Below are 12,805 nucleotides of genomic sequence, written 5' to 3' on the forward strand. Positions count from 1 at the left end.
ATCAAGTGGCATGAGTTTCTTGGAAAAGCTTGGCATACTTGCACATTTCCATGAGTCTCTTTTACGTTAGAGCTTCTCATATGTATTTGCTTGGAAATATATATATATATATATATATATATATATATATATATATATATATATATATATATATATATATATATATATATATATATATATATATATAGTAGAGATCCAATAAGAAGGGGTGTGAAAATAGAAAAGGATAGGAAGGAGTAGCTATCTTAGCAGAAGATCTAGTAACACATGTTTATGAAGAAAGCATCACATATTAATTTAGAAAACATCACAATTTCAAGTGACACATATTTATACAGAAAGTATCACATATTAATTAAGAAAACATCACAATTTATTTTTTATTTTGAATAGTGTGCAAGATGGACCATTGATCTAAGATCTAACGGATGAAATTCCTTTCTATCCTTCTTATTTTCAAACCCCTTCCTATAGGATCATGTGAAAATCGTTAAAGTGCTGAAAACTAAAAACAAAACTGAAATATACATATGATGAAAGGTGTACATACTATCTTATAAGGTATACATATTTTTGTAAAGGAAAAATTTTATATTATTTACAAAAATTTCATTCTAATATGTATACCTTTTAAACATGTATGTACACCTTTTAGCAACTGTCTAATTATTTACAAAATTACCGCTGGAATATGTACACCATTTAAGCTTTTATGTATATATATATATGTGTGTGTGTATAAAATCAGGCAATCATTTGTAGGTCTGTTCAAAAAAAATCCGACCCGCTTGATTTGACTTGCCGACCCGCTAACCTGCATCATTAATGACAAGTCATTTTAAAAAAAAATATTTTAAGTTATGGGTTGGATATCCGACCCGCCTTAATCTAGTCCTGTCATGGGCGGCAATAGGCTTTTATATTATTGGAGGAATTTTTTTTTTTTTTTGGTTTTCAAATCCCATTGTACTGGCGTGGCAATGCAATTGATGCAAATTGTAATATATACTATGTTGAAATTATAGGAGTACAATACAGCATCACTTCAGCATTTTTCATTCACTTCCTGGATTCATCTGTTCCTGATATTTAATTGTTAATTTTCTTTCAATTTGTTATTTTTGGGTGTTTTGTGTTCAATTTGTTATTTTGTTTTCTTTCACTCTTATTTTGTTATTTATTTCCAAAAATTCAGCCAAATAATAACCAAGAAATTATGACCAAAAATACCTCAAATAAAAACAGGTATCTGGTGTTTCAACCCGATTTATCTTCGGTTACCCGGATAAATTGGGCCGGGATACGGGCCGTTAACATAAATACCCGACTAATCGGATAATGCCAGGTTCCCGCTAATAAACACCCCTAATCATACGTCATATCATCACCTTTAGAATTGCAATAATGTGGACATAAAAATTCTTGGGATTTCTTTGTTTGGATTATTTTCAGATTGATTGGCCGGCAATTCCAAGATTGATTATAAGGAGTCACATTTTGTTAATAGTCATAGATAATTATGCTATCACAAATTCACGATCACTAACATTCAATTTTCAGGTTAATACATCCAAAATGTCATTTGAAAAGAAGAGAACTTGTATCAACCTTATTAGAAAAATACTAATTATAGGCACACAACCTATACAAATACAAACAAATGGAATACTATATAAATTATTATTACTAATAGATACTATTTAGAATAAAGAAAACACAACATTTTCTGTTTTGGTTTGTATTTGTTCATCTTCCTGCATACTAATTATTACTTTGCTATGCTTTTAAGTTTGTTACATTGTGGAAATTAAAATCTGAGTTTTTTATTATAATATAGCAAAATTGATACGACGGGGAAAGTATTCATTAAATGATATTGTTTACATTTTGTTCGTTATGTGTAAGAAAAAAAATGTTTAAGTGGCATCTTCTTAGTATCAACTTTTTATAGTTTTTAATTACTTATAATAGAAGGGTTTAAGAGTCAAATAGTGCAATAGATAGAGCGAAGACAAATTGGTAGCGACAAGATCCCCTCACTTCTCACTATGAATTGATCCTTCTTTCTCAACATCGTTAATGTTTGATCAAGAATGATCACCTTCCTCCTAATAAGAAAAATTTGCGGCTTTGCGCTATCTAAGAAAAGCCAAGAAGTAAGGCTTGCTCAATAATTGACACACCAATTGGCTAACATCTATTCTCCAAAGTGACCGTCTCTTATCGAGACGACTCTCCAGGTCGAGCCCACTAATATTTTACATTTTAAAAAAAAAAGAAAAACTTAAAAATATTTATAACTTGTTTGAACCAATTTAAAGCTGGTGTTTTTCTTAATAGCCTAGTTGAGTAGTTATAATATTGTAAAGCAAGTATTGGTAGTTAAGGCTTTGTATTAACATTGGGCAATTGTTAGCTTTTTCATGAAAATTCGTTTTTTCGTTAGGTATTTACTGTATTCTTAATATGCATGTAATGTCATTTTATTACAATTTTTCATTTAAGGACAGAGGAAATTAGTATTATATATAAGATTTACATTTGTAACATAATGAGCTCTCGAGAAATGTTATCAAGATATTACAATGGATGTAGTTTTTTATGGAGTGGATTTCACATATTTAGGAACTGATAAACTAATAATTATACAAAGGCAAACTAATTACATAAGAAGTGATAAAAACTCTTAATTGTTTACAGAATTGAAGTTCATATTTTTTTTAATTGAGGAAGGCAAACTTAACATTTGATGGATGGTTGTTACCCACACCTTGTAACGATTGTAATCATCAGCCATGTCTATCTTGATTGGCCCTCTTGTTGTGATTAAAACTACGTGATAACATGTATCAAGTTCGTCTCCTCTTGCATCTTTGTACAACTTTGCTTGTAGATTTAGAACTAGACCTAAAAATAAAAATATTCGATTTGTCAGTTCTGCCTATGCTTAGCTTTCACGTGAGGGAGTGATATAGTATATAACATAAATTAAGGTTGCAACGATAAACTTAAGCTTTTAGCTGAATTGATTCCTTATTATAATCATGATTCATGAGTTTGAATCCCATCCACTCCTTATTTCAAGTGGAATATCTAGCACACTACATAAAAGGAATGAGTGTGTTGCATTGACAGTGCTAGTCCAAAAGACTCTCGATCATTTGAGGGGCCGGCCAGATATGATAGGGTATATAATATATATTGAGCTTCATTAACAATAATTAACATAAACATAATATAAAAAGCGGATTTTTTGCGGATTTCAGTCTTGTAGCTAGGATATTGGTTCTTAAGAAAAATATTTTGCAGTGAAATTAAATTAAAATAAAATGTAGGGGCTTACAATCTTTGCTGGTCTTGATTATGTTCAAAATGTTACGTTTCATTATCCTCATGATCACCTTTGCCTCGTTGGTTAAACGTATTGAGACAATCCTCAACATACATTTTCCTGTTCAATTATAAATGGATGCACAAGTCTTACGTCAGTAAAAAAAAAATAGTAAAATAGGGTTTTTAAAGGTTAGCTTTTGACCGGAGGCATGTTTTACGTTAAGGGGCTGTTTGGTTACACTCTTCTTTATGAGTATGAGTTGTTACCATCATTTATAATCGGAATACACTGAATATGATAGATGATGATGGAGGTTTTATGTCAGGTATTAATATTTTGCTAATTTGAACTATTTATAGAAAATAATTTAGGAATTGTGGCACTCAAAATACATAAGAAAAAGAAGATTTATGAATCTCTTGTCGTTTCTATAATTAATATTTGTACACATATAGAAGTACGTTAGTGGCATAATATTCAACTCATCGATGATGTACTGTTTGTGATGTGTAGTGTTAATAAAAATTATATTATCAATCAATCAAAAGTGCTAATACATTGTTTTGTACTTATTGTAAATCACGAAAAACAAATCAATCTACCGAATTAAGTTAGTGGAATTAATTATGGAAATTTTTTATAAAAAATAAGTAAATAATGGAAATAAGTGTTAAAATGGATAGATAATAACTTTGTGAATGTAATTAAAAAAAGGCGGTATAATCATTTTCAAAAAAAAAAGTGTAGAAAATAATTAATTTTAATTAAAGGTGAGAGAGTGAAGGAGTACTAATTGCTTTCAAGCAATTCCGTCCTTGTAATTTTAGGACTAGCTTTCCTGTCCTAGAATTAAATTGTATTTTTAAACTTCGTTTAATTTATTATGTTTTTATTTTTCTTTCTTCGAATCTTGATTTATTCTGAATACTAAATTGATGATTATAATTATTATTTATCATTCTGAGTAATTTTTAAGTCAAATAACCTTTTAAAATAATAGGAGTATTTGATGGAATCAAACAAATTTGGCAGTTATCATCGATTTTAAGCCTGATTTCGTTAGATTTGACATAACAAGATCTTTAAGCCTTTAAGGACAAATGACAAAATGCATAAAGACAAAGTTTAGGTAGCTAATTATTCTTAAATCACGCTAATGATGTGTCATTTCAATTGAAAGATTTTTCCTAAATTTAAAATGGCCCCTTCTTTTTTTAATTAATTAATTAATATATTTTTGAGTGCATAATTAGGGAGAGAGACAACCACAATCAAATTCATAATTTTTTTAAAGAGTGATACATGTTTAAACTGAAACAAAACTCGATTCTTTACATACTATAATATTGTGAAGCTTCAACTATCAACTCAAGCTTTTAGTTGAGTTGATTTATCGGTATCCTATTAGATCCAACGTGACAAAAATATTACCTTACAAATTCAAGTGGAATATCCACATTTCTAGCTCAAAGGACCCTCGTATCAGAGGGCATGTTACGTTGTTAGAGTATATAATATATCCTAGACCGTAACTATCATTTTAATTTTTTGATTGAGTTGGTTCCTTGACACGTTACGACTCACAATTATATAGAATTATAAAAATAAACAATAAATTTTAATAATAGTAATAATGATTAAAAAAAGCAAGATAATTAAAGAATTGATACCATCGGATGTGTGAATAGTAAGGTGAGCACCCTTAGCAAGTATAGCTCTGTTTTTCTGAAAATCAAGATCAACAAGCCTACTAATACTAGAATAATCTACATCAATCGGCATAACTGGTACAGCATTAAGCCTCTTCTTGCACCCTTTTCTTGCTTTCAATGTGGCGACTCCTGTTAATGCTGTTGCACAATTGTTTTGTGTTACATTTTTATTTATATAAACGCCTCAAAGAATAAATATACAGATTGTGGTGACACTAAAATTTTAACTATTCGGGTTTTTAAAATTAAATATAATAATTTACTTAAATTAAATTAAAAAAACATATTGATGGGATCATGAGATATTTTAACAAAGTCTTTTAACAATATAAAAATAAATTGCAATCTCTCAATTAGTTATTGTGAATTCACATCACGTACATATGATTTTTGTTATATTAACACTTTATTAAGGTGTATAATCAGGTCTATTTTTGGGTTTAAGTTGAAAATTTTAAGCCGAATTTTTAATATGGTTTTTTGCTTTTTGTTTTTAGTTTTCAAGTTATACAATATATATTCTATAATGTAAAAATTGACAATTAAATCGAAAATTACTTTTTTCTGGTTTCCTACTTTTTTTTTAATTTACCAAAAAAAATTGTAAAAATAACGAAACCCTAAACTACAGTTTGGCCGGGTTTAATTTACAATTTAGTTTACGGTTATTATGTAACACAAGTTGTGTGTATGCTTAAATGCAATACAACATAATGATAACTTTTTTAAGGAGAATTTGAAAAATGATCTTACATGTAGTAGCAGCAGCTGTGAGAGTGAGAATATCAGTTGTGCTAGTTCCAGTCAGAGCCGAGCCGAGAGTAGAGCTAAGCTGATCTCTTTTAGCTCCCACTGTTTCAGCCAATTGTGCACATTGAGAAGCTACTATAGCTGTGGCCGAAGCAAGAGCCGCTTTCCTAGCTGGGCTTGAGTCCGGCTCAAGTTTCCCTTTGGAGGACTCTTCGGCTATAGCCGCCAGCGCAGCTGCAAGCCCGGCTATGGACAAAGCTGCATGCACTTCAGCTCTTTGAAGCCTCTTTTCCTCTTTCCTTTTTTCCTTACTCTCCTTTAACCATTTCTTTATTGACACATTTCCAAATGGCATATTCCATTGGGACTGTTCAATATTTTAAAAAGAAATAAAAGATTAAATTATAGTTGGAAATTTATTTTTTTTATTTTTATTTTTTTTTTTGCAAACAAGATTTTTAGTATGTACCAGAAAAAAGCCAAAACAGAACATGATTGTAAAAAATAGAGAACTAAACCCAGCCTAAGTGCATTAATATGAAAGCAAAGCCCATCTTTTAAGAGAAAAAATATTTTTTATTCATCGGTGAATATTTCCTTTTTGAAATTGAAATTAAACCAACATTTTTTAAATTCTTTTCATCCAAAACCAATTCGATTTTATTAAACCAATAAATTAAAGCTAATTTATATTTTTCATTTGAGAATAATTTTTTATAAAAAAGTAGGAGTAATTTCAAAAAACTATCCGCCAAATAAATTTTTTTATTTATACGCATAACTTATAATTCATACCCGTTTCTTCCTAAAGTTGCCGGAATTGTAATTTAATTCAGGGTGCATTGCTTGTTGCATCCAAATCCAAGACTGTAATGAAATGTAAAAAAAAACATCAAAGTGAATGAGGAAAATATCAGGCAAGTTCTGAAATATTTGCTATTAATAGTGACATAATAAGAATAATTGACATTATCATTTTATCAGTATCAAGTATAATATAATAAAAGAGAGAAATAATAAATTAAAATAATTAAAAAGATAATTTTTATTTTTCATACAAGTTTTATCAAGTTTAATTTGGCAATAAATAGAGGATAAAGGCTGCTTCCTTACGCAACTTAGGAAGACAAAAAACTAATTATAATAAGTATGAATATTCTTTTCAATAATAAATTAAATCCATTTCAAAGGAAACGTATCATAAATTATTGGTGACTATTATGACATTGATATTAATAAGTTTTAAGCTTGTTTCTAATAAAAACGGGACTATTAAATATTACTTATACTAACCGTTGGCAATAATTTTGCAATATTTAATTATTTTAGATAGTAAATTATTGTTATTTATATCATAATACTTGAATATAATACTTTTTTTTTTTGAAAGGACTTAAATATAATACTTCGAATTATGTCAATTATAGTTCTTATGTAAATATCTTGCTAATCTTATTTAATTTTTATACGTAAATTGTATACTATATGTTGAGTCATATTTATATTTTTTATCGTTAGGAAAAGTGATTTTATAAATAATTTCCATAAATAACATGATTTCTTGATCACTTCTATTTTGGTAATAATAATACAACAAATACTTGACTTTCACAAGTCACAAGTTGCATTCACATTTGATTGTATACTCCTCTGATTAAACCAAAAGGTGCTTTACAGACCACCCACGGACCACCACCCACCATATTTTTTAGTTACTCTTTAATATATTGGTTTTTGGTTTATAATGGAAATTTCTCAAGGAAAATACAAGCATGAAGAGAGCATTTACACAGGGGCTATTCAAGACCGGGTATCGGGTCGATCCGAATCCGAAAAATCCGGGTGTCTGCTTTTTCGAGTACCTAAAATTGTGATCCGGTTCCGACTCGGTTTAAACCAGGTACTCGAAATCGGGTACCCGGTTTAAATCGGGTCAGAAATCGGATACCGGTTTTTTTAGAATGTTTTTTTTATTAAATTTTTTTTGTCTTTTTTTCGTTCAACTGTGCGTTTTAATCTCTATTTTTATTTAAAAATAATTTTTTATATAAAATTCAAATACTAACTCTTTAAAAATATTTAGGTTAATTAGTCATAAAAGAAAAATTAAGAAAATTAAAGAATAATATTGTTACACATTGGTTTAAGTAAGAACAATTATACAAAAAAAATTTATCTACGGGAGAAAAATTATATTAAGATTCAACCCAAAATTAGCTTAATAGCTACCATCATTATTTTATCATGAAAAAGTAATAAAAAAAATAAAAAAAACGGATATCTGGTACCCGATTTCCAAAAATATGCGACCCGGTACCCGATCCGGATTATCCGCTTTACAAAAACCGGGTAAATTATCCGATTTTGAAAACCGGATACCGGGTAATCCGGATCGGATATTTCGGATCAGATTTTTTTGCACACCCCTAATTTACACAATAGGTTGAAGAGAGCATTTACATTTTCAAAAAACACTATTAATTAACATAGATTTTTGTTTTTGTGTAAAATGCTCTCATAGTGATATGGACTGAATAACTCAGCATTTACATTTTCAAAAAACACTATTAATTAACATAGATTTTTTTGTGTAAAATGCTGTCATAGTGATATGGACTGAATAACTCAACTAATACGATTATTAGCATATGAGTCGTGCTCCTGATTTTTGGTCGTCACATTGAGAAAATAATTTCTAACAAGAGTGGAATCTACATAAATATTAAGAAGCTAGTAATCAAATAATATTAATATTATTTATAAATTATTAATCATCTTTAAAATTCAAATGGAATCTAGTAATTATTATATAGAACAGAGTTTGGATGAGAGATGATGAAATCAACATGAAAGGTTGAAATTGACTTTTAGTAGGTTTTATATGAACTTAGTACTCATAAAAATAATGTATACCAAATTTAAATTAATGTGTGACTAAATGGAGTATTAATTAGTTAAAGAGTATGACTTTATATTAGGCTTTTATTGTTATTATTATTAATTATTATTTTTTTCGTTCCATATTAGTTGCAATATTAGATTTAATGATATTATTTATTTATTATTTTTAATTTTGATAAGTTTTTAATTTATAAATTAAAACATAGTCAAGTGAGATTTTGTTTGATTCATCTCATTGCAAAAATTATTAATATTAAATTTTTATAATTTTTTACTGTACATAATTAGAGATTAATAATTAGATTAGTACATTAAACTGCATGAAAAAACATGTATTACAAGTAAATTGGAACAATAAAGTACATCGTTGGAACTTTTTTGTAATCCTTTGTATGGATTATATATACATGCACTTTTTCCATTATTAGAGTAGGTAGTCTAAAAGGACTTGACTATGACCCAATCCTACGCAGTATGCATTAAAAAGGACGACAAGGATATTCATACACGTCTAGGCACCCTAAATAAATTGGACCTCAAGTATATAGACACAATGGTAACTGTTAGTTGTATTTAGTAATGAAACGTAACAACTAACAATTTTTTGATGCACATAAATTGATAAATATTTATTCGGATTATCGGGTGATTTCAGGTTAAGTGTTTTGAGTTGGTTTGAAATCGAGTTATGTGTCCATATTACTTTTTACATAATTGTAAGTCATTTTTAAAGTCAGGTCAAATCAAATTCGGTTATAAAATCGAATTATCGGATTTATTTTTAACATTTTTCTTTAATAAATTGTATTACCTTCAAATCATTTGATTTCCAAGGAGGTGTGGAATTCATGTAATCAGCATCGTCCATCTTTATAATTTTCTTTTCCATCTTCTGCAATCATTGACACTAAGCTTAGCATCCTAGTAAGCATTACATAATACGATATAAATAGAGGTGTTTGTCAGGCCGTTGGGCCGTTTCAAAATTTAAACAACTTAACATTAAAATGAAAATGCATTAATATGTCAACTCATATAACACGACTTGAAACATTATTGTTCCAAAACTTGACCAATGAAGACCCATGACACTTATAGCCACAAGGTCAGATCTTATGGATAATATAGGTAGGCAAGTGACATCACTTAAAAATAGAAAAAAAATTTAATAGTACTACAATAGAATAACAACTAATAAGAACTTGGTTGAGTTGGTTAGACAGTGACGTTTATGGATCAAACCTTGCCATTAGCAAGGATTTGCATTCCATTTGTTTTTTTTTTTTAATTATTAGTGACATCACTTTTTTTTTCTTCTTCTGAATTCACTCGTGTTCAGACAAGTTTATATAACATGATCATTGAGCGGGCCTAAACTAACCAAATGATCGAACATTTTCATGGTGCTTTCGCGGACAGGGATCGATGAACCATCTTGTAGCTTGGATTCTAAAGCTTGAAGTGCAAAATTGCACCAAGCATTGGAGAGAAAGTCCATAGTCTCAGGATGCGCCTCATCATGAAGAGACGAAACCATGAGATTATGATCAGAAGGATCCATATTACTAGGAAAAGAAGAAGCTTTAAATGAATTATTTTTAATATGTAGAAATTGTTGTTAATTGTAGGAAGTGTGGGTGTACAAGACCATATAGCAAGGTATATATATAAATAGAAAATGAAAATAATTAATGTACTCGTAATAAAGTTTAAAATATGGGATGCTTGGTTGACGTAATAGATTATGTCGTTATCTTAGTTGTATTTTATGCATATAGATATAGAATAGCTAACAATATGGTCCATATTTTGGTATAGATACCAAGAAAGTAGCTCGATGTATTGGGTGTGCTTCACTTGTTTGGAAAGTTGGTGCTTTGGAGTTTTAGTAGGGGTGTTCAAAAAAATCCGATCCGAAATATCCAATTCAGAATATCCGGTATCCGATTGTTAAAATCGGATAATTAACCCGAATTGTCTAAACCGGATATTCCGGACCGGGTACCATTTTTATAAATTCGGATACCCGATATCTGGTTTTTTTTTTTTTTAAGAAAAAAAAAATTATAATGAGGCATCAGGAAACGGAAAACCTAATGTCGCGCCGTCCCCTTCCCCTTCTGGCCTTCATTTGAAAACCTAATTGAAGGAGCAGCTTCAGCCTTCAAGCCTTCAAGAACTTAGAAACCTTCATTCAGCGCCATCCCCTTCTTCAATCTTCATCATCATCAATTCGTTATTCATCAGAGATTCAGAGTCGTCCTTCATCGAATCATCAGTTCATCACCATCTTTGTCCTTCATCACAAATCTTCGAACTTTTCATAAAAACAAATCTATATTTCCAGGTCCTTGTACAATGTCTTCATCTTCTTCATAGTGTCAGTCTTCATCAAATCATCTTCTTCAGCTTCAAATCTTCGTCCTTCACAGGTATTAAGTCTTATTCCTAATTTTAGTTGTTTTTAACTTTATTTTTAATATTTTGAATTCAAATTCTGATATTTGTTTGTTCAATTTATTTTCAGACCCTCTTTACAATTTTAATTTGAAGATCTACATGGATTCTTACCCACCACCATCTGGATTTTCGGTAGCTCTTTAGCATTTTTATTTTGCCATTTATCTTTGATATTTGATTCTGATATTTGTTTGACTTAAATGCTAATGTAATATTTTGAATTCAAATTTTGATATTTGTTCAACTTGTTCAATGTTTTTGATGTGTATGATGATGGTAGATTATATTTTACTAAATTCAGCTTGTATATGATGATGGTAGATTCACTAGATTAGTAATTGATTGTGAATTGTGATGAACTGATGATGGTAATGATAATTGATATATAACTTGTACATTATGAATTTATGATGATAATTGGTAACTGAATTCTACTTTAATATTCTGTTATATATAACTTGTACATTATGAATTTATGATGATAATGATAATTGATAATCTCTTTTCAATTGGTAGGCTTTACTTAACTATAAAGTTTACAATAATGGTTACTTGATGTAGTACCAATTCACTTGTATTTTTAAAGTTTATCTAATAAGTGAAAGTGTGAAATAAAGATGTCCCAATTTAAGCTAATGGAAATTCTTTAATATATGTTTTGTATAGAACATGGGGTCGTCTTTTGATGATAATGAAAATTCACTACCGAATGAAGGAACTCAATTTGAAGAGAGTGTTGATCACTTGTTCGATGAGGATGAAGATACAAGATCACCAATTGTGGATGAATTGCCTTTTGCTTTTGTTGAACGTGAAGGATTTTGTGAGTATTGTAGGGCTTTGAATCCTTTATTTAAGATTCCTTCTCGTAGCACTGCCACTAGAGATTGTTATATTCTTTTCATTGAAAAAAGAAATGAGTTGAAAATTTTTTTTCAAAACTTTAAGTAACGAATTTGTCTAACAACAGAAACTTGGACATCGGGGCGAAACTTAAGTTATATGTGTTTGACTTCACATTTTATTGATGATAACTGGAATTTGCAAAAGAAAATCATAAACTTTTGTCCTATTTCTGGTCACAAGGGAATACTTATTGGCAGAGCTGTTGAAAAATGCTTGATTGATTGGGGTTTGAAAAATAATGACATTGACCGACAATGCAAGTTCAAATGACATAGCGGCCAATTACCTTAAGAAAAGACTTAACATTTGGGATACTAGTTTGTTAGAGGGTCAATACCTACATATGAGATGTGCATCACATATTTTGAATTTGATTGTGAAAGATGGTTTGAATAAAGTTGATTTGTCTGTTTTGAAAGTTCGTGTTCTTGTGAAGTATGTAAGGTCTTCTCCTGCTAGGCTTAAAAAGTTTAAAGAATGCATAAAAGAGGAGAAAGAGGAGAGCAAAAGCCTTGTTGTTTTGGATATTGAAAGTAGATGGGATTCAACTTACCTAATGCTTGAATCTGCTATCAAATTTAAAAAGTCATTTGCTTCTTTATGCATGAAAGATTCTGCTTTAGTTAAGTTACTTATAAAGTTTGGTGGTGCTCCTACTGAAGAGGATTGGAAGAAAGTGTCTACTTTCTTACCTTTCTTATGATGCAACTTTGAGATTTTCTGCTTTTCGTTATGTAACTTG

General features: G+C 29.5%; 1 pseudogene; it reads right to left on the reverse strand.

Moving 5' to 3' along the window:
• Positions 1-2,393: 2,393 nt before the first annotated feature.
• On the reverse strand, positions 2,394-10,329 carry LOC130824136 (VAN3-binding protein-like; annotated as a pseudogene).
• Positions 10,330-12,805: the final 2,476 nt, after the last annotated feature.

Source organism: Amaranthus tricolor, chromosome 9 (genome assembly GCF_026212465.1).
Source record: "Amaranthus tricolor cultivar Red isolate AtriRed21 chromosome 9, ASM2621246v1, whole genome shotgun sequence".
Taxonomy (NCBI): Eukaryota; Viridiplantae; Streptophyta; class Magnoliopsida; order Caryophyllales; family Amaranthaceae; genus Amaranthus; species Amaranthus tricolor.